This window comes from Pseudophryne corroboree, unplaced genomic scaffold, assembly GCF_028390025.1.
Source record: "Pseudophryne corroboree isolate aPseCor3 unplaced genomic scaffold, aPseCor3.hap2 scaffold_356, whole genome shotgun sequence".
Lineage (NCBI taxonomy): Eukaryota > Metazoa > Chordata > Amphibia > Anura > Myobatrachidae > Pseudophryne > Pseudophryne corroboree.
This window is the reverse complement of record NW_026970012.1, coordinates 263,506-285,414: the sequence shown is the minus strand read 5'-3', so window position 1 is coordinate 285,414 and position 21,909 is coordinate 263,506. Positions and strand designations below refer to the sequence as shown.

General features: G+C 46.3%; 4 non-coding genes and 1 pseudogene across 4 annotated transcripts; all 5 read right to left on the bottom strand.

Moving 5' to 3' along the window:
• Nucleotides 1-4,853: 4,853 nt before the first annotated feature.
• LOC135020766 (U1 spliceosomal RNA) lies at nt 4,854-5,017 on the bottom strand. Its single transcript, XR_010218119.1, has one exon. It is a non-coding gene; the product is annotated as a U1 spliceosomal RNA (small nuclear RNA).
• A 671-nt stretch (nt 5,018-5,688) lies between these two features.
• On the bottom strand, nt 5,689-5,851 carry LOC135020767 (U1 spliceosomal RNA). Its single transcript, XR_010218120.1, has one exon. It is a non-coding gene; the product is annotated as a U1 spliceosomal RNA (small nuclear RNA).
• Nucleotides 5,852-6,003: 152 nt separating this feature from the next.
• On the bottom strand, nt 6,004-6,167 carry LOC135020763 (U1 spliceosomal RNA). Its single transcript, XR_010218116.1, has one exon. It is a non-coding gene; the product is annotated as a U1 spliceosomal RNA (small nuclear RNA).
• A 655-nt stretch (nt 6,168-6,822) lies between these two features.
• On the bottom strand, nt 6,823-6,976 carry LOC135020770 (U1 spliceosomal RNA; annotated as a pseudogene).
• Nucleotides 6,977-7,128: 152 nt separating this feature from the next.
• Nucleotides 7,129-7,292, bottom strand: LOC135020761 (U1 spliceosomal RNA). The gene has a single exon (XR_010218114.1). It is a non-coding gene; the product is annotated as a U1 spliceosomal RNA (small nuclear RNA).
• Between the last annotated feature and the right edge of the window lie 14,617 nt (nt 7,293-21,909).

Sequence of the window (21,909 nt, the reverse complement as noted above, 5' to 3'; positions counted from 1 at the left end):
CAAGGAATGTGTAAGTTGATGGGAATTGATAGCAAGCTGCACACTCCGTACCGTCCACAGGCGAGTGCGAAGGTCGAAAGAGTGAACAGCACTATTAAAAATAAATTGAGTAAAGTGATGGCAGAGACAGGATTGACATGGCCAGAAGCTTTACCCATTGTATTGTACAGTATCAGAACCACTCCCAGGTCCCCTCTTAATCTGTCTCCCTTTGAAATCTTGTTTGGTCGACAACCGCATGCCATGATTAACCCTCAGGATGATTTGAAATGTAACAATGAAGTAACTGTAAAGTACTTGATTAACATGAGTAAACAGTTGAGGAATCAAAATGATAATCTGAAGTTAGTGATTCCTGATTTACCAGATAGTAATTGTCATGACATTGAACCTGGGGATTATGTAATGATACGGAATTTTCTACGCTCAGGTTGCCTTATTGACAGATGGGAAGGACCATACCAGGTCTTATTGACTAGCACTACGGCATTGAAGGTTGCTGAGAGAGAGACTTGGGTCCATTCATCCCACTGCAAGAAGGTTGCTGATCCAGAGAAGTCCCGTGATAAGAAACAGACGGTAGAGGTTGTATCACTGGAGTGTCTGTTCCAGGAGGACTGAGGCGGCACCTGAGCCTTGAAGACCGAGAGCTGTTGTCGACTCCCCACTCCCTTTTATTATTTTCCTCCACTTCCCATCCCCTCTCCCTCAAATTTCTTTTTCCTCCTTCTCATTCTTCTCCATTTCCTCCTATAAGATGGACTTGCCCCAAGAGACTGTGATCCGGATTTTCCTGTTGACCATGATGTTGACCAGAGCAGTCTGTTCCGGCGAGAGTACCATGGAGGTCGATAGAGGTTCTGGAATGGGTTCTGATGATAAAGATGGAGGCGTAGTTTTCCAGGATCAACCTAACCAACAAGCAAAGGCGAGTATCAGAAAACGATCCGATAGCATTGACCATAGAAGAAATTGTGACGGATTGTTAGCTGAAGAAAACTGTATCTGTAGGCTCTGTAACAATGTCATTGAAGATGGGTGCATTAAGAAATGCCAATCCAGTTTTAATATCCATATGGACCGGCATCCATTGAGTGACTATCACTCCTTAGTGGGTAATGTGTTAAACAAAACAGATTGTTGGGTATGCTCTCAAGTACCTCAAGGTCATAGCAAATCAGGGCTAGTACCATTTCCTTTAACGATAGGGGAGGTACTTGAGTTAAATGGTGGGAGACCGGTGGACAGGAGGTTTAATATCTCCAGCCCTCCTAGTTTGAAGCTCCACCAATACCATGTGGATAGGTCCCTATTATGTTTCAACATCTCCAATCCCAGAAAGCCGGGAAATTGGGAAGTGTCATGGAGTAACCACACCATGACCTTTTCGCATAGAGCAGATAGAATGCCTACAGATACAGAGCTTGTACGCCACATAGCCAGTAGAGGGAAATCTTTCCGGTATAGGTACACCTTAGGAAATAGGATTACGAGAGTTGGAGAAGTATCACCAGGATACTGTGCACATATCGTACAACCTGATACGTGTATTAAGCAGATGGAAGAATTAGGGTTAGGAGATTTCACCTGGAAGGTGTGTAATATGGTTATGTCCTTCTCCGTCCCATATGTTCTCCCCGATGATGCATATTTCATATGCGGGAGAAAGGCGTACAAGTGGCTTGCCCCAAACTCTGAAGGATTGTGTTATATTGGAAAAGTATTGCCTGAAGTAATGACTGTAACACATGACAAAATGAAGGACATACATCGTGGTGCCCAAGCTCCTTATACTCACACCCACTACGAGCACGTTGTTAAAAGACACCTGATAGAGAAGACAGAGCATCCGGCCTCTGATCTGATAAGTGAATCCACCGGGATTCAATTCTTAATCGCGTTAGATTTCACCCGCACCGCTAGAGGAGTGCTAAATTATAAATACATATCGGCGCTCGCAAATTTGTTAGACAATATCACTGAAATGTATGATGACACATTTAGATATACGGGAAGGGAACTTCAAGCTTATAAAACAGAACTGGTGCAGCATAGAATGGTTCTTAATTACCTCACAGCAGTGACAGGCGGATATTGTGTTACATTGGCAACACAGTACGGCGTGAAGTGTTGCACGTATATCACGAATAGCACCGAGGATCCGGTCGAGGTCATAGACCAAAAGATGGACGATATTCTCCAATTGAAGTGGGAATTTCGCCGAAAACACAATCTCACTCTTGCTGCTGTAGGTAATGAGCTGACTGGTTGGGTGTCATGGTTGAACCCGCGAAATTGGTTCTCCGGTTTGGGAGACTGGGCTCAAGGAGTCATAATGGATGTTGGGAAGTTTCTCCTATGTATCTTAGGTGTTATCATAACCATTGGCTTGATATTTAGATGCGGTCAGGCTTTAATGAGGTGCAATCGTCGTACTAAGGTAATGAGTTTGAGGAGTGAGGAAACTGTAATTAACCTGGATTTGATTTATGACCCAATGATAGAAACAATGATGTGATGAAAATGCGATTTCTACGGTCCGTTTCTTTCACCTGTTTTTCTGGTTTTTCTCCAAGATAAAAAGACCCACTTGGACGAGGAAGTTGACGAGACGCTATACAGACAACGGATAGACCAAAGAAGAAGTTTTGACCACTTGAGATATGGACATTTGATGAACTTTGCCATGGATCCCCAGTTTCCCTAGAATTCTTAAACTTACGCTAGCCCAACATTTTTTGTAAATCTAATGGCATTGACAAAGCTTTTTGCTCACCCCTAATGGGCAACACAGCGCAAAGAAGACGACTTTCAACTGATACCGAACAAAACTTCAACCGACAGATATACATTAACCTGACATAGAATACCACCGCATTTACCGTAATTATGTCTTTTCTTCATTTCTACAACCCTCAGGTAATGACACACATAGTATAGGGAATACAGGCACAGATATCAGCAATCACATATTCCCCCATTCATGTATCATCAACTAAAATGTGCTCCCCATTTTGTTCAAAATCCGAAAAGAGCTCGGTAAAGTTTGACAGCCCATCCACAGACCCGTACCACGGGATAAGAAGGAATTCAAATGTATACTTCGCAATACCTCGAAGCTTGATTTACAACACGTACGGCACGATGATACATGACCCCCCAAACACGGATTCATACACACATGCTTCTGCTATCTCACTAGGTCATACCCTCTTCACACCTACTCCTCTCTCCTCCCTTACCCAACCATGGAAATGAATTAACCCCTAACATATATTTTTCTCCTTTTGAAATGTTTTCAGGAAGTGGCAGTTATTATTGACTGCCAAAGGGTGGACTGTCAAAGTCAGAAAAATATCTCTATGCACACTACCATATTTGCACCTCACCCAGGTCCGTGCTGCGCATGCGTACGCTCTCCCGTACGTGCGCATACTCACAGTCGCGGGCACCCGCAGGCGCATGGTATGCGTATTTACGGTAGAGTTTATGTGGTTGTAGCGTGCGACTCAATCGTAACATATTTTCACTAATAATGTATTTTGTAGATCATGGTCCCTTTGATAGATTCTGAAAGTTTGGTTAATATAGAATGTTTATGAACAGAGGAATCCCTCTTTGTTTGATACGAAGGGTCAGACAGGAGTAATACAGTGGTGTTTAGTATCCATCGGAAGAATATTTAATTAGAAATATTCCGGTGTTGGTTTGAAGCAGATCAATCGCTCGTGCGAATAGTTATGGACATAAGAAGTTTATGAACATTTACTTTATTTGCACTTTATTACCCATGCGGCGGGATACCCAGTTTCCCTCCCACCTGAGCAGTTGGAAATAGTCACAGCCCACCTGTATGAATCAACCTATGACCTTTTGTTATAATGCGAAGCCGAATTCCTGTGTCCAATGAACAATGAGATTGTAGGGACCATTGAATTGTATTGTGTGTGGGGCATAAATAGGCAGGCCGACCGTATCCAGTTCTCTCTCTCTTCAACGGTTCTCATTGCTGATAATCGGGAGCTGGATATCGAGGCGCATGCGATCGTTCCCCTTGTGCGTAAGTTTTCTCCGTAATCATATTGTCTTACTGTGAGCCATCTCTCTCTCTCTCTATCTCTCTCTCTCTTCTCTTTCTCTCGTATTTTCCTTTAATTGTATTGTATTGTATTTCCTGTGTAGTTTATCTGGTTAGTTGGTTTATGTTATATTGTAGTGTATGCTTTGTACTGTGATTCTTTTTGCAAGTATAATAGTCATAATACATATAATAGGTTTCGGACCCTAAGCCCAGGTATCTGTGTATTCTTTATAGTGTTAAGTATTCTCTGAGCGCCGGTGACGCTCAAGCAGCTTTGTAGTTAATCAGGTTACACCAGGTTGCACTTACACTCTGTCTCTACACTAAGGTATACTGTGTATCTCATCGTTAAAGGTATAGAGATAAAGGTTTAAACGTTGTAAGCGTCTGCACCGCTGGTGATCTCCTCGTGGTCCCGAGCGTACGCTACGCTATAGCGAATCATTACGTTAGTCGGCAGCCAATAGCGTGCCTGCCTGTGATCACTGGGCCGTAAGCGAACGTGACGCTTGAGCGTCTCGACTACGGTTGAGCGATCGCTACACAACTTGCGTACCCTTACGGTACTTCTTACGTAGATAGCGTATAGTGTTCTTAGACCTCTTAAAGTGTTTTATATACGATAAATATTTAGCTTTATCAGGTCGCTGCTCGGGTACCCCCCTGTCAAGTGAAGGAGATCCAACTGAGGCAGCACAAGGGAACTCTCGAAAGAGGAACAAGGCTAGAGGAAGATCTGAGACAAAGAAATCTGATTTTTACCAGAGTTGACCAGAAGAAAGCACAAACACAGTTCCCCACTACCACAAAAAATGCAGTTGAGTTTCCCACATTTGGGGAAATCACAGGGGTCAGCATACCCAGAATGCAATGAATGAACCTCACCCTGGGAGAACAATCTTCATGACCATGGTATCTCCTATGCAAAATAAGTATGATTTGGGATAGGGCTGGGGAGGGCCGCTGCTCAGGCACATCTCTGTCAAGTAAAGGAGATTCAACTGAGGCAGCACAAGGGAACTCTCATCTGGGGACAACAACTGCAGGGAGAACACATATTTTCAGATGAACATGGGAGGGCAGAAGGCTGCCTAATACTGAAGCACCCCCAAACAACAAACCAAATGCAATAACTAGTGCAAGCATTCCTGGGGGAAGGCCTGCAGCAGATGGATTTGCATATGGTGATGTCATCCAAGCAGTGGGTCAAAGTTGGCTTCAACCCTCGTCTGCATATGAAAAGAAAAAAGGGATGTGCAGGGCATGGCGGCCTTTTGCGGCGCTTGCATGACCCCTAATTCGCATTAAACACCTCCACCCTCCTTAGGTGTGGGGCTCATGTTGGCTATGCCCCAGCACCTGAAGCATTCAAGCTGATTTCTTGCAGCAGCTGGGCACTGTAACAGCTCCAGAGCTGCTCTGTAAGGCAAGTAAAAGGGTGTGGGCCCTGCGGCACTACCTGTAGTTCGCATTGTGCGTTGGAAGGCACAAAGTAAGCAGACGGGAGAAGTCAGGATAGTGCGCAAGGGCATAGAAGGGAGCGGCTGAAGAAAAGAGAAGTGGAAACAGACAGCAAACTAGGCTGGAGAGAGACCTGAGACAAAGAGATCTGAATTATACGAGAGCCGACCAGAGGAAACACAAATTATGCAGTCAAGTGTCCCACATTTGGGGAAATCGCAGGAGCAGCACACCCAGAGTGCAATGGGTGAGCTTTGCCCTGGGAGAAGCACCTTCCTGATCATAGTATCTCACCTGGCAGGTAAGTAGGAGTTGGGCTAGAGCTGGGGAGGGTCGCTGCTCGGGCACCCCCCTGTCAAGTGAAGGAGATCCAACTGAGGCAGCACAAGGGAACTCTCGAAAGAAGAACAAGGCTAGAGGAAGATCTGAGACAAAGAAATCTGACTTTTACCAGAGTTGACCAGAAGAAAGCACAAACACAGTCCCCCACTACCACAAATAATGCAGTCGAGTTTCCCACATTTGGGGAAATCACAGGGGTCAGCATACCCAGAATGCAATGAATGAACCTCACCCTGGGAGAACAATCTTCATGACCATGGTATCTCCTATGCAAAATAAGTATGATTTGGGATAGGGCTGGGGAGGGCCGCTGCTCAGGCACATCTCTGTCAAGTAAAGGAGATTCAACTGAGGCAGCACAAGGGAACTCTCATCTGGGGACAACAACTGCAGGGAGAACACATATTTTCAGATGAACATGGGAGGGCAGAAGGCTGCCTAATACTGAAGCACCCCCAAACAACAAACCAAATGCAACAACTAGTGCAAGCATTCCTGGGGGAAGGCCTGCAGCAGATGGATTTGCATATGGTGATGTCATCCAAGCAGTGGGTCAAAGTTGGCTTCAACCCTCGTCTGCATATGAAAAGAAAAAAGGGATGTGCAGGGCATGGCGTCCTTTTGTGGCGCTTGGATGAACCCTCCTTCGGTGTGGGGCTCATGTTGGCTATGCCCCAGCCCCTGAAGCATTCAAGATGATTTCTTGCAGCAGCTGGGCACTGTAACAGCTCCAGAGTTGCTCTGTAAAGCATGTAAAAGGGTGTGGGCCCTGCAGCACTACCTGTAGTATGCATTGTGCGTTGGAAGGCACAAAGTAAGCAGACAGGAGAGGTCAGGATAGTGCGCAAGGGCATAGAAGGGAGCGGCTCAAGAAAAGAGAAGTGGAAACAGACAGCAAACTAGGCTGGAGAAAGACCTGAGACAAAGAGATCTAAATTATATGAGAGCCGACCAGAGGAAACACAAATTATGCAGTCAAGTGTCCCACATTTGGGGAAATCGCAGGAGCAGCACACCCAGAGTGCAATGGGTGAGCCTTGCCCTGGGAGAAGCACCTTCCTGATCATAGTATCTCACCTGGCAGGTAAATAGGAGTTGGGCTAGAGCTGGGGAGGGTCGCTGCTCGTGCACCCCCCTGTCAAGTGAAGGAGATCCAACTGAGGCAGCACAAGGGAACTCTCGAAAGAAGAACAAGGCTAGAGGAAGATCTGAGACAAAGAAATCTGACTTTTACCAGAGCTGACCAGAGGAAAGCACAAACACAGTCCCCCACTACCACAAATAATGCAGTCGAGTTTCCCACATTTGGGGAAATCACAGGGGTCAGCATACCCAGAATGCAATGAATGAACCTCACCCTGGGAGAACAATCTTCATGACCATGGTATCTCCTATGCAAAATAAGTATGATTTGGGATAGGGCTGGGGAGGGCCGCTGCTCAGGCACATCTCTGTCAAGTAAAGGAGATTCAACTGAGGCAGCACAAGGGAACTCTCATCTGGGGACAACAACTGCAGGGAGAACACATATTTTCAGATGAACATGGGAGGGCAGAAGGCTGCCTAATACTGAAGCACCCCCAAACAACAAACCAAATGCAACAACTAGTGCAAGCATTCCTGGGGGAAGGCCTGCAGCAGATGGATTTGCATATGGTGATGTCATCCAAGCAGTGGGTCAAAGTTGGCTTCAACCCTCGTCTGCATATGAAAAGAAAAAAGGGATGTGCAGGGCATGGCGGCCTTTTGCGGCCCTTGGATGACCCCTAATTCGCATTAAACACCTCCACCCTCCTTCGGTGTGGGGCTCATGTTGGCTATGCCCCAGCACCTGAAGCATTCCAGCTGATTTCTTGCAGCAGCTGGGCACTGTAACAGCTCCAGAGCTGCTCTGTAAGGCAACTAAAAGGGTGTGGGCCCTGCAGCACTACCTGTAGTTCGCATTGTGCGTTGGAAGGCACAAAGTAAGCAGACGGGAGAAGTCAGGATAGTGCGCAAGGGCATAGAAGGGAGCGGCTGAAGAAAAGAGAAGTGGAAACAGACAGCAAACTAGGCTGGAGAGAGACCTGAGACAAAGAGATCTGAATTATACGAGAGCCGACCAGAGGAAACACAAATTATGCAGTCAAGTGTCCCACATTTGGGGAAATCGCAGGAGCAGCACACCCAGAGTGCAATGGGTGAGCCTTGCCCTGGGAGAAGCGTGTACATTTTCGGTATCGCCTGCCTAGAGAAATGGAACCTAGATGGCATTTGGTACCGGGGACACAGTACCTCAATCAAGTCTCTAGTTGCCTCTGAATTAACGATGGATACCGGAACCACGTTTCTCACCACCCAGGCTGACAAGACCTGAGTTATCCGCTTTGCAGCAGGATGACTGCTGTGATATTTCATCTTCCTCGCAAAGGACTGCTGGACAGTCAATTGCCTACTGGAAGTAGTACAAGTGGTCTTCCGACTTCCCCTCTGGGATGACGATCGACTCCCAGCAGCAACAACAGCAGCGCCAGCAGCAGTAGGCGTTACACTCAAGGATGCATCGGAGGAATCCCAGGCAGGAGAGGACTCGTCAGACTTGCCAGTGACATGGCCTGCAGGACTATTGGCTCTCCTGTCTAAGGAGGAAATTGACACTGAGGGAGTTGGTGGTGTGGTTTGCAGGAGCTTGGTTACAAGAGGAAGGGATTTAGTGGTCAGTGGACTGCTTCCGCTGTCATCCAAAGTTTTTGAACTTGTCACTGACTTATGATTAATGCGCTGCAGGTGACGTATAAGGGAGGATGTTCTGAGGTGGTTAACGTCCTTACCCCTACTTATTACAGCTTGACAAAGGCAACACACGGCTTGACACCTGTTGTCCGCATTTGTGTACAGGATGCAAACCTTCATGTCCAAATTTATCCATCTCATCAGTCGTACCTCAGATTTGCGGTACAGGACTGTCATTGCCAATTTCAGACGTTGCTGTTTGGTCTCTCCACGGCCCAGAGAATTTTCACCAAGGTAATGGTGGAAATGATGGTTCTCCTGCGCAAGCAATGTGTCACAATTATCCCGTACTTGAGCGATCTCATAAAAGCGAGATCAAGAGAGCCGTTGCTGAACAGCGTATCACTTTCACTGAAAGTGTTACAGCAACACGGCTGGATTTTCAATATCCCAAAGTCACAGTTGGTTCCTACGACTCGTCTGTCTTTCTTGGGCATGATTCTGGACACAGACCAGAAGAGGGTTTATCTCCCGATAGAAAAGGCCCAGGAACTCATGACTCTTGTCAGGAACCTATTGAAACCAAAACTTGTGTCAGTGCATCACTGCACTCGAGTCCTGGGAAAGATGGTGGCATCATACAAAGCCATTCCATTCGGCAGGTTCCATGCGAGGACTTTCCAATGGGACCTACTGGACAAGTGGTCTGGGTCACATTTACAGATGCATTGGTTGATCACCCTGTCCCCCAGGGTCAGGGTATCACTCCTGTGGTGGCTGCAGAGTGCTCACCTTCTCGAGTGACGCAGATTCGGCATTCAGGACTGGATCCTGGTGACCACAGATGCAAGCCTCCAAGGTTGGGGAGCAGTCACACAGGGAAGAAATTTCCAAGGTCTTTGGTCAAGTCAAGAGACTTGTCTTCACATCAACATCCTGAAACTAGGGGCCATATACAATGCCCTACGTCAAGCGGAGACCTTACTTTGCGACCAACCGGTTCTGATCCAGTCAGACAACGTCACCGCAGTGGCTCATGTAAACCGCCAAGGTGGCACAAGGAGCAGAGTGGCGATGGCACAAGCTACCTTTGCATTTTTCTCCCAAACGAAGGACACTAGAATGAAAATTTTAAAGCCTCCTGTTAGTGCTTCATCTACACGGTATAGCCCTGAATTTTCCAATGCGTAGCTCTTTGCAAAAGAGAGATATTGGCAAGGAAAAGCTGTCTTGTACCTTTGCATTTTTCTCCCAAACGAAGGACACTAGAAAGAAAATTTTAAAGCCTCCTGTTAGGCCATCATCTACACGGCATAGCCCTGAATTTTCCAATGCGTAGCTCTTTGCAAAAGAGAGATATTGGCAAGGAAAAGCTGTCTTGTACCTTTGCATTTTTCTCCCAAACGAAGGACACTAGAAAGAAAATTTTAAAGCCTCCTGTTAGGCCATCATCTACACGGCATAGCCCTGAATTTTCCAATGTGCAGCTCTTTGCAAAAGAGAGATATTGGCAAGGAAAAGCTGTCTTGTACCTTTGCATTTTTCTCCCAAACGAAGGAAACTAGAATGAAAATTTTAAAGCCTCCGGTTAGTGCTTCATCTACACAGTATAGCCCTGAATTTTCCAATGCGTAGCTCTTTGCAAAAGAGAGATATTGGCAAGGAAAAGCTGTCTTTCAACTCTTCCACAACTGAAAAACAGATAGTCTTCCCAAGCCTTCCATCCTGTAATATCTTCAGTCTCTCGTCAATGAAGAAAACAATCCCTCCAGCAGACTCTTCAACCACGATACAAGATCACAGCCAAAAGGGCGAGAAGCAACTACACTTGCGTTTAACCAAAATGGCTAAAACTTAGTGGAGGAAAGTGCAGTGCACCAAAACATAAGCTGACACAATCATGGAGAATGCGCCAGCATATATGCTCTTCTATCTATATTTTGCAAACCTGCTCTTGTCCCCTCCAGCTGCTCCATGTAGATTTGACGCCTGGCAAGGTGCATAACCCACTGACAAGCAGGCACACTCCTGCATGAGTTTTCACTCTCACTAGCAGGATGATACACATTCATTTGCATGTGCTCCACCTCTGACACACCGCCCACCCAACCACCCAGTCACCAGAGCCACCCACAAGCCAACTGGCTCCGTGATTTAATTTGCACAGTGCAGTCATCCAGGCAGCATGTCCTTCTCAATGGAATAATCTCTGGTTCCATGGAATCTTCCGCATTGGAATGCTGCGGAACAAAAAGGATTTAAACATTCAGCTTGCTAGCATTCAATGTACCTGCGGCTTGGCTCTAGCACATGGGTCTTCATCCTGTGGCCCTCCAGCTGCTGTGAAACTACACATCCCAGCATGCCCTGCCACAGTTTTGCTATTAAGGTATGCTAAAACTGAGGCAGGGCATGCTGGTATATGTAGTTCCACAGCAGCTGGAGGGTCGCAGGTTGAAGACCCATATTCTAGCATGCCTGTTCTATGATGCATGTTCTGTGATGTCACAATCAGCTTGGAATGGGGTGTCTAGCATGCATTTGCTGACAGCCACTTGAGGGAGACACACATCGGGAGATGCAGCATATCGGAGGTCTTCGATGCCTTTCCAGCAAATGCACACCACCAGCTGCTGGTCTGGACACAAAACAATACCCACAATTGAAGGCTCAAAATGCCCAACTACAGGATTAATGTAAGTAGTGAATTTAGGAATGAATTTAGAAGTAGGAAATTAAGTTAGTTCACAAGTACATTCAAATTCCGATCTAAAGTCTAGGTAGGCCTCACGTCCTGGCAGCCCCCAGCATTTAAAAATGCCTTGATTAGAGGTAGGGAATTAAATGTAGATAAGAAGTAGACACAAAATAACACTCCACAGAGCAATTATCAGGTGTCTTTATCAATTGTTGCATTTAAAAAATCAAGCAATTAGGGAACACAATGTTGCGACAATGTAACCCTATTTGCAAAATAGTACTAAATAAGTTTGTCGATGTAAGACATTTGCAAAGGCGCAAACAAAACACGCTGGAAAATGCAACCGAATCTGTTTTTGGAGGTTAGAATAGATGCAGGATCAAGTAGCTCAATGGGTAGGGTGTTTGATTAGAATTCAACAGGTTATAGATTTGAATCCTGGGTATGATAGTTTGAGGTGTTATTTAATAAAGTATGTTTATATATTAGTCACACATGGCTTACTTGTACAAATGGCATGTCACCAGTTAGTGCTGACTGCTGATATGCCATTTGCACAAACACGCCATGTGTGACTGTATATGCATTTAAGGAGGGCACCCCGGCAATACCACAAACCATTGAGTGTCAAGTATACTAGATATATCTTCATATCTCATGTGCTTTCTCTGAGACCAATCTTGTTATGCCCCTTCCCCACAAGGCATGCGCCTTTTGTCCATATTGCAAAAATGGGGAGGGGAGGGGGGGGGGCATATAATTCTCTGTCACAGGGCACCAAAAAGTCTAGTTATGGCTCTGGTATGCATTATGTAATCTGGCAGACCATATCTCCAACACTGGCTGGTTGGAATAGAAATCCGGTTATCTATGTGAGCAAATGACCATCAACGATTTACTCTCAAACACTAGAAAATGGACAAACATGGTCCCCTAAACAAATTGGTTAAATTTTGGGTTTAACCAATTTGTGTAATGACCATTTTTGACCACTTTTCTAGTGTTTGGGAGCAAATGGTTAATTGACATTTGCTACTATACATTACCAGATTTTCATTCCATCCATCCAGACTGGATAGATAGCCTGACAGATAATTGTGTAGTGTACGCCCAGGATAACTGTCAGTTGTGCTTTCTTTTATGACGGCACATAAATGGGTGGGCAGATCCAGAGCAAGCACTGCCCACTCATGCATAGTTGTCAACTGATGTGAAGTTCCAGGGGGCAATCTCAGTTATAAAGAAAAGTATCTGGAAATTGTCCCTAGTTTAAAAAAAAAATAAAAAAAAAATTGATCAACTCCATTTATTTAGTATGATATCCCAGCAGTCAGAACAACATACTTTATTAAATAACACATCTCAAACTACCATACCCAGGATTCAAACCTATAACCTGTTGAATTCTAATCAAACACCCTACCTATTGAGCTATTTGATCCTGCATAAAAATTGTGAACATTATATGAAGCTATTGGTACTTTGCAAAAAAAAAGTATCAGCATTACAACGCAGCAGATCCATGCAGTTTGCAGCCACACACTACATGTATCTGCTCAGCCACAATGCTGATTATTTCTTCACAAAGTACAAGGTGAGCTCCAAACAGAATTCTCTAGCTTAGAATTATACCTTTCTATGCCAAACCTAGAAGTCGGGCCCCCCACCCTGGGATCCCCCAGAGGGAGGCCTGCACCGTCATGCGGCAGGCTTGTCCGTTTTGGAAGCAGGCTGATGGGCAGCCCAGGCTTGCTTCAGTCTGGGCTTGGCAGGTATGGAAGCATGAGCTTGCTTTGGGTATGCCTGACCTTGGGTACGCTTTACCTGAGGGATGAAAGGGCCAAGGGAAAGTACTTTTAGCCTTCTGCGTGGTAGGAGTCATACGAGGTAGGCAAGCTGTTTTAGCAGTAGCCAGATCAGCTACAATCTTATTGAGGTCTTCTCCAAAGAGAGTGTCTCCCTTGAAAGGAAGCACCTCCAGGGTTTTCTTGGAATCCATATCCACCGACCAGGATCTCAACCAGCTGTATAAAGTATTACCTTGGAACTGGCTCTCCACTCCCCATTATCTGGTTATCATGGCTTCCTCCGCCAGTGTCCAGACTCGCTTGCTGAAGCTCGGCCACTTCTTCCTAGCAGCAGGCTCCTGGATCACTGGGCAGCAGAGGTGCTTGGGAGCCGGAAGGGGGCGGAGCAATCAGGCAGGCAGTTGCAGTGCTGCCCAGCTATCTGTGGTGTGAGAAGAAGCAGGGGCACCCCACCGCTGGCAGTGCTGCAGCTAGCGGTGGTGGCAGCGGCGAGGCTGCTGGGCTGGGTCTTGAAAAAGGTGGAAAGAAGGGTGTTACGGCATGGAATGTACAAACTGCGAGACCCTGCTGGTAGCGCCTTTGTCTATTTAGTAGGAAGGGCACGTAACAGCCGGGGGGCAATGGAGGAAGCCCCTTTAGGGCTGGAGCCCCTTCAGGGCTGGAGCCCGGCGGCAACTGACTCCGTTGTCTCTGGCAGTTCTGCCCCTGGACTAGAGGAATGGTCAAGAACATGGCAACATTTAATGCCAAAAAATGCAAAATCATACACGTCTCAAAAATGCAAAGGCTAACTATAATATTAAGGGCATTATAATGGCAAGAGGAAAGCTATCTAAGTATTACTATTTCAGGTGAGCAATGTAACAAAGCAATAGGAAAGGCAAGTCAGATGCTTGTTTGCATAGGTTAAAGAACCAGTAGCAGAAAAAAGTAATACAGGTTGAGTATCCCATATCCAAATATTCCGAAATACGGAATATTCCGAAATACGGACTTTTTTGAGTGAGACTGAGATAGTGAAACCTTTGTTTTTTGATGGCTCAGTGTACACAAACTTTGTTTAATACTCAAAGTTATTAAAAATATTGTATTAAATGAACTTCAGACTGTGTGTATAAGGTGTATATGACACATGAATGAATTCTGTGAATGTACACACACTTTGTTTAATGCACAAAGTTATAAAAAATATTGGCTAAAATGACCTTCAGGCTGTGTGTATAAGGTGTATATGAAACATAAATACCTTCTGTGCTTAGATTTAGGTCCCATCACCATAATATCTCGTTATGGTATGCAATTATTCCAAAATACAGAAAAATCCGATATCCAAAATTCCTCTGGTCCCAAGCATTTTGGATAAGGGATACTCAACCTGTAATGCCACTGTATAGGTCCTTGGTACAGCCACATTTAGAATCCTGTGTTCAGTTCCAGAAGCCATATCTCCAGAAGGCTGTAAATACATTAGGGCAACTAAAATTGTGCATGGCCTACATCACAAAACTTACCTGGAAATACAAAAAAATGTTGATGTGTATAGTTTGGAGAAGGGAAGAGGGAACATACAGTAATAGAAACATTTAAATATATAGGGAGGAATGTAATAGGGTGTGAGAATCAGAAAGTGAGAGATTTTGTGTTTTTTCCTGTTTTTTTTTTTTTTTATTGTTTGTTTTTTAAAGTGGCAATCCTTTACATGGCAAAACCAGGTTGATATTTGCCATGTAAAGGATTGCCACCGTGGGCATGTGTAGAAGGGGCACTGCTACTGTTGGCATTATGTGTGTAAGCTGCACTGATATGGTGGTTATGTGTATAAAGGGCACTGCGACTGTGGGTATTATTATTATTATTATTATTATTATTACATGCGGTGTAATGACAATAAGATAGTGCTACTGTGTGGCGTATTTTGATTTGGGGTGCTATTGTGTGGCCATGCCCCTTCCTAGTGATACCACACCTTCTTTTTTTAAGGAGCGCACTGTCCCTTTATTAAGTATTGGAGAGAGGGCCCAAATTAATAGTTTGCAGGGAGGCGCCAAACACCCTAGCACTGGCCCTTTGGTAGGGGACAGGATTTGCTTCTGCTTGTGCACATATGTTATGATTGCCAGCCAACAGCACTGGTTTTGCCTATAACACTAACTATAAATATTTTGAATTGGTCCTGGACCACCAATCCAAGGCACCCCTGCAAGTGTCCTGAGGCACCCCAGGGTGCAGTTTGAGAACCACTGGTCTAGTGAGTACCCAGGATAATTATTGTAGCTGGTCTGCGGGTAACAGCTCTCAGATCCACTTCTAGAAAAAATGCAGCAATGTAATTTGAGTGACAAACTGCAGAGATGAACCCTTTCTGTGACTGCTGCACAGGGATCACACAAACTCTATTCATAGGGCTGACTTCACTTAGGGGAGATGTTCTCACCCCGCAAAGAAGTGCGAGTATATACCGCACTTACGGTACCATTGGATTTACAGATATTTTCTTGCAATACACTATGGGGGTCATTCTGAGTTGATTGCTCGCTAGCAGTTTTTAGCAGCCATGCAAACGCATTGTCGCTGCCCACTGGAGAGTGTATATTCACTTTGGAGAAGTGCGAACACTTGAGCAGCAGAGCGCCTGCAAAATCGTTTCAAAATAAGACCAGCACTGTAGTTACACTTCGTGTGCGTTGATTCTAACAACCGAGGGACGGCTTTTGATGTCACACACCCATCCAGCGAATGCCCAGCCACGTCTGCATTTCTTCTGCCACGCCTGCATTTTTCCAAGCACTCCCTGAAAACGGTCAGTTGACACCCAGAAACGCCCTCTTTCTGTCAATCTCCTTGTGGCCTGTTCTGTGATTGGAATAATCGCTAGAACTAGTGCAAAACCACAATGGACTTTGTACCCGTACGATGCGCATGCACATTACGGAGCATGCGCATGCACAGATTAGCCATTTTTTTTCAACTGATTGCTACGCAGCGAACAACGGCAGCAAGCGATCAACTCGGAATGACCCCCTATATACATAGAAACATGGATTTTTACTGCAGGAATTATGGTTAGTTTAGGGGTATCGGTTAGGGTCAACAGAGGTGTAGCTAGGGGTCCAAGCGCCCCTGGCAAAGTAAGGGACTGGCGCCCCCCCTTTCGATAAAGCATTGCAGTCCATTGGCGGTTACCATGTTGGAGCCACAGCAACTGACCCCCTCCCCCACACGCTGCCCTACATCATCGGCTGGGATTCACTGTTGGTGTGAAGCCACTGGGAACATTCTGGTAGCATTAGCAGCAGTCTGTGTCATAGATAGGGAAGGCAGAAGGTTAACTAGCTAATAGCAGTCTGTTGGCAGCAGAGGCTGGGCGGGGGGCTGAGAATGAGCCAACGCTGATCAGTGTCCAGTCTGCTCAGACAAAAATATTTTGTGATCAGGGCTGGTTCTAGACCAAAGGAGCCAATGGCAAAAATTTCCTTTGGCACCCCCCCCCCCACACACACACATACACACACACACACACACACACACACACACCAAAAAAGAACATATCCCAGTTTAACATAACGCTATGTGGTGCAAGGTGTGGAGCTGGTCACTTGTATCAGACCTCTGACATTTGCCTTTTCACCCATATTGCATACTTTTTCTTGCAGGTTGTGTCTTAATTCAAGAAGTGTTCTAAGTACTTCAGCTTAGTATCTTTACTGACCCCTCTTTACCCCACACTACATAACTGACCCCTCTATACCCTACACTACATCACTGACCTTTCTATAACCATCACTGCATTACTGACCCCTCTATACAGTACACTGACCTCTATATACCTGCTAGTACATCCCTGATGCCTATATTCCCTAAGCTAAATCCCTGACGCCTCTATTCCCTACGCTACATCCCTGATGCCTCTATTCCCTATGCTACATCCCTGACGCCTCTATACCCTACGCTACATCCCTGATGCCTCTATTCCCTACGCTACATTCCTGATGCCTCTATAACCTACGCTACAACCCTGACGCCTCTATACCCTACGCTACATCCCTGACGCCTCTATACAGTACAATGCATTACTGATCCCTCTAGACCATACATCCTCATTACATCAGAGAGATAGTGAAACACTGGAAAAAATAAGGATAAAGTGGACTACAGAAACTGATGCTCTAAACAAAGGAGAGAGAGAGAAAAGCACAAGGGAAAGTGGGCAATCGGAACACCATAGAGAGAGGAGAGATAGAAATGCCTGAAAAAGTAAAGGGGGTTGGGTATGGCATCCGGCGCTCGGGATTCCAGCAGTCACATGATACCTAATCCTAATCCTAACCCTCTGGGGGGGTGGCGGATAGGGCTAACCCTCAGGGGGTGGCAGCTAGGACTAACCCCCCCCCCCCTCCTAGTGCCTTCCCTAACACCCCCTCCCCCGGTCCTAACCCTCCCTCCAATACTCGCCTTCGGGATGTTGGCTGTCTGTGTGCCGGCACCAGTCTCCCAAGTGGTGTCAGGATTCCAACATCGGTCAAATGACCGCCGGTATACCGTCTGCCGGGATGGTAAATGTATCCTGAGGACAGGTAGTGAGTGTGGAGGGATAGGTGGTTCAGTAAAATGTAACAGCTCAAACTGCGATCATTCACTGATAAATTGATTTATAGCTCTCCCTTTTTAACCATTGCAGTCATAAAAGCAATGTTTTTTAAACTTTTAAATAAAGCTTGTTAGCATCCCCAGCACACTGTATATGCTGGGAGATGTAGTTCTCAATATGAAAACATTTAATTACTGTATGAACTCTAATTCCCCAACTGAAACCTCTCACAAACACACACTCCTAAATCTAGCACACACACACACACACACACACACACACACACATTTCCCCAGTACTGACAACTCTCATCTCTTCCACACACTGACAACTCCCTCCTGCTCCTCTCCCCACTGACACTGACAGCTCCCTCACAGTCACACACATCCTCCACCCCCCCACCCTCCACCCCCACACACACACTGAAAGCACACATGCACAAATCCCCCCCTCCTCGACACTAACTGTCACGGACTGCTTGGGCAGCAGGGGGCAGGCTCTGACTTGAAGTGCTGAAATTCAACAGCTCTCTCGAACTTGCAAGGCATGGCTGTGCAGCTGTCTCCAGCCATCTCCTTGCCCACTGTGTAATTTGTGGCGTTCTCTGATGTTCCCCGCTCTGCCTCTACAACCGGCACATAATGTACAGCAGTGGTGACTCCTGAGTATGGGCCTGGAGAACTCCGCCTACCGGGGGGTAGGGATTAATAATTTCAAAGGGGCAGAGCTAGGAGTGAAGCAGTGGACAGCAGTTGAGGGGCGTTTCAAACTGTAACAGGGTTGGGACAATTTCAGTATCCTTCCCTCACCGTCTAATTGGTCAGTCCCACGCTGATTGCCATAGCGCCCTTTCGAGACTGCAGAACTCTATCCCTTAGCCACGGTTGGCACAGCTGGATGGTGCCCCTGGCAAGTGCCATCCTGGCCAAGGGGTAGATACGCCCCTGAGGGTCAGGGCCAGAAACAGAAATCTCGGGGCCCAGTACACTGATATCTCTGGGGCCCCCTCAACCCCCCCTTAACTTGGCAGAGGGATCTTTTAAAAAAAAATGGAGCCTTTGACTCGGACCGTCAGTGAGGCCGGCAGGTGGTTTTCATACTGGGCTATCCAGCTCTTCGGTGGCGGTGGCAGGGACATTCAGAAAAGGGCCAGCACAGCAACATGCATAATAATGGCAATACAGTATGGACCACAGGGACTGGACAAAGTGATGGGGTAAAAGGAGGGGGGAGGGTTTAGTTGGCCTGTTAATTGTTTTCCTGCTTAAATTGAGCAGTTGGTGGATACACTTTAAAAAGCAATATTGGCACTGTGGCCCCATTATTTCTGTTCTTAATACTTGGAGCCCTGAACAAGTGTCCCCTTTGTCCCCCCTGTCACCGGGCCTGTTCAGGCGTTACCTATGGAGAAGCTGCGACATGACATCCTAGGACACGATACTGCACCATGCATCACCATTATATTTCAGTGTGCCTTGTCAATATTTAAATCTTGTTCTGTGTGACGTGAGTTGTAAATGGTTGAAAATCTCTGTGCTACAGTATCGTCACCATGTAGTTATAACAACACCGCAAAACCACCAAAAGACGTGTTTTGGTAGAGGGACTGCTGGAGGGGCCCATTGGGGCCCCCAGTTTGCTACCCCACCCCAGTATACCTGTGCTGTAGCCAGTGGAAGGGGCACTATCTTCCCGGTGATCTCTTCGGGAAGATGGTGCCGCACATAGAAAGCAAAGACTCTGGCTGCACTCTCCTGCCCTCGCTCTAAGCAAGGTGATCGGGCCACAAAAGGACCCCTGTCGGACCCCTGCCGGACCCCGGCCTGTGGGCCACAAAAGGATGCATTGGGGGCGGCATGCGGCCCATGGGTTTGACACCCCTGCCCTAGAGTATCAAAATTTGTTTCACGGCACCCCTAGGCCAAAGTTTTTTTTATTGAGAAATTCAGAAAAAAATATAAAATTAAGTAAATTGTGTTTATAGCATGTCATCCTCAGGTTCAGTTATGTTGTGAGGGAATGGTTTTGCCAATTTAATAAAGTATAAATAATTTTAATTGGTCCTGGACCACCAAACTATGCTACCAGTGCAAGAACCCCAGTTTGGAAACTACTGCAATAAAATAAACCTTTTTTGTTTTTTTTAAACTACATGTAATACACCTTAGAGCTCAGTTCCTAAAAGGTTTTAAACCCTTGCATACAGTAAACTACACATATTTAAAAATCCTACACCGGGCACAAGTGCTCACGGGCCAATTTCATGGCAGTCTCGGATAGGAGGGCATTGTGGATTCACCAAGGGAATGCTGATGCTGACTCCAAGAAGAAAGGGAGTCTCTTCCCTATGAAGGTGAAGCCTTGTTTGGCGACGGCCTAGTTAATTTGATCTCGGCAGCTCCCGCAGGTAAGTCATCCTTCTTGCCCTATGTTCCCTCTCAACGGATGAAGACGCATCATTATCTGACGCAGTCATTTCGGCCCAATAGATATGCAAGAAGTTAAGATTCCCCTTTCTTTGCAGGTAGAGGAAGGAAAAGAGGGAAGAGGTCTGTAGCCTCTTCAAGATCGCAGGAGCAGAGATCGTCCTCTGCTTCTGCCAAATCCACTGCATGACGCTGGGGCTCTCTTGCAGGAGCCCGCACCAGTGGGGGGCACGTCTAAAACTCTTCTGTCAGTTCTAGATTCATTCGGACCTGGACTCGTGGGTTTTACAAATAGTGTCCCAAGGGTACAAACTGGGGTTTCAAGACGTTCCCCCTCACCGATTGTTCAAATCAGCCTTAGTCAGCAGGGAGAAGGTTTTTATTCAAGCCTCTTCGTGGTCCCGAAGCCGGACGGCTCAGTCAGACCAATCTTAAATCTGAAATCCCTTAATTTCTACCTAAAGAAATTCAATTTCAAGATGGAATCTCTCAGGGTAGTGATCTCCAGTCCGGGGGATAAAGGAGATTTCATGGTTTTGGTAGACATAAAGGATGCCTACTTATATGTTCCCATTTAGCCACTGCATCAAGCTACCTGAGGTTTGCAATTCAGGATTGTCATTACCAATTTCAGACGTTGCCGTTTGGTCTGTCCACGGCTCCGAGGATTTTCACCAGGGTGATGGCGGAAATGATGGTCCTCCTTCGCAAGCAAGGAGTCACAATTATCCCGTACTTGGATGATCTCCTGATAAAGGCGAGATCCAGGGACCAGTTGGTGCAAAACATCTACTCTCCCTGACAGTTCTTCAACAACATGGTTGGCTCCTAAACTTGCCAAAATCGCAGTTGGTCCCAATGACGCGGTTGTTGTTTTTGGGAGTGATACTGGACACAGAAGAGGTTTTCTTCTAGTGGAAAGGCTCTGGAGATCCAGAGTCTGGTCAAACAAATTCTGAAACCAGCAAGAGTGTTAATCCATCAATGCATTCAGTTGCTGGGGAAGATGGTTGCGGCCAACGAGGCCATTCAGTTTGGCAGGTTCCATGCCAGAGTGTTCCAGTGGGACCTGTTGGACAAGTGGTCCGGATCCCACCTACACATGCACCGGAGGATAATCCTGTCTTCCAAGACCAGAATCTCACTCCATTGGTGGCTGCACAGTTCTCACCACCTAGAGGGGCGATGGTTCGGGATCCAGGACGGGATCCTAGGGACCACGGATGCAACCCTCCGAGGCTGGAGAGCAGTCACACAGGGGGAAAACATCCAAGGAAGATGGTCAAGTCTTCCTTGGATGTTTTCATCTCCACATAAATGTTCTGGAGTTAAGGGCCATTTAATAACTGCAGACACAGTGCGCACTGGGACGGGTGCCCAGCATCCTCTACAGACTAAGAGAAAAGGATTTACCGGTAGGTATTAAAATCCTATTTTCTCTAACGTCCTAGAGGATGCTGGGGACTCCGTAAGGACCATGGGGATAGACGGGCTCCGCAGGAGACATGGGCACTTTAAGAAAGACTTTAGTTCTGGGTGTGCACTGGCTCCTCCCTCTATGCCCCTCCTCCAGACCTCAGTTTGATACTGTACCCAGTGGAGACTGGGTGCTTTTCAGGAGCTCGCCTGAGCTTTCTGACAGAAAGTATTTTGTTAGGTTTTTAATTTTCAGGGAGCACTGCTGGCAACAGACTCCCTCATCGAGGGACTGAGGGGAGAGAAGCAGCCCTACTCTCTGAGTTGCAAGGTCCTGCTTCTTAGGCTACTGGACACCATTAGCTCCAGTGGGA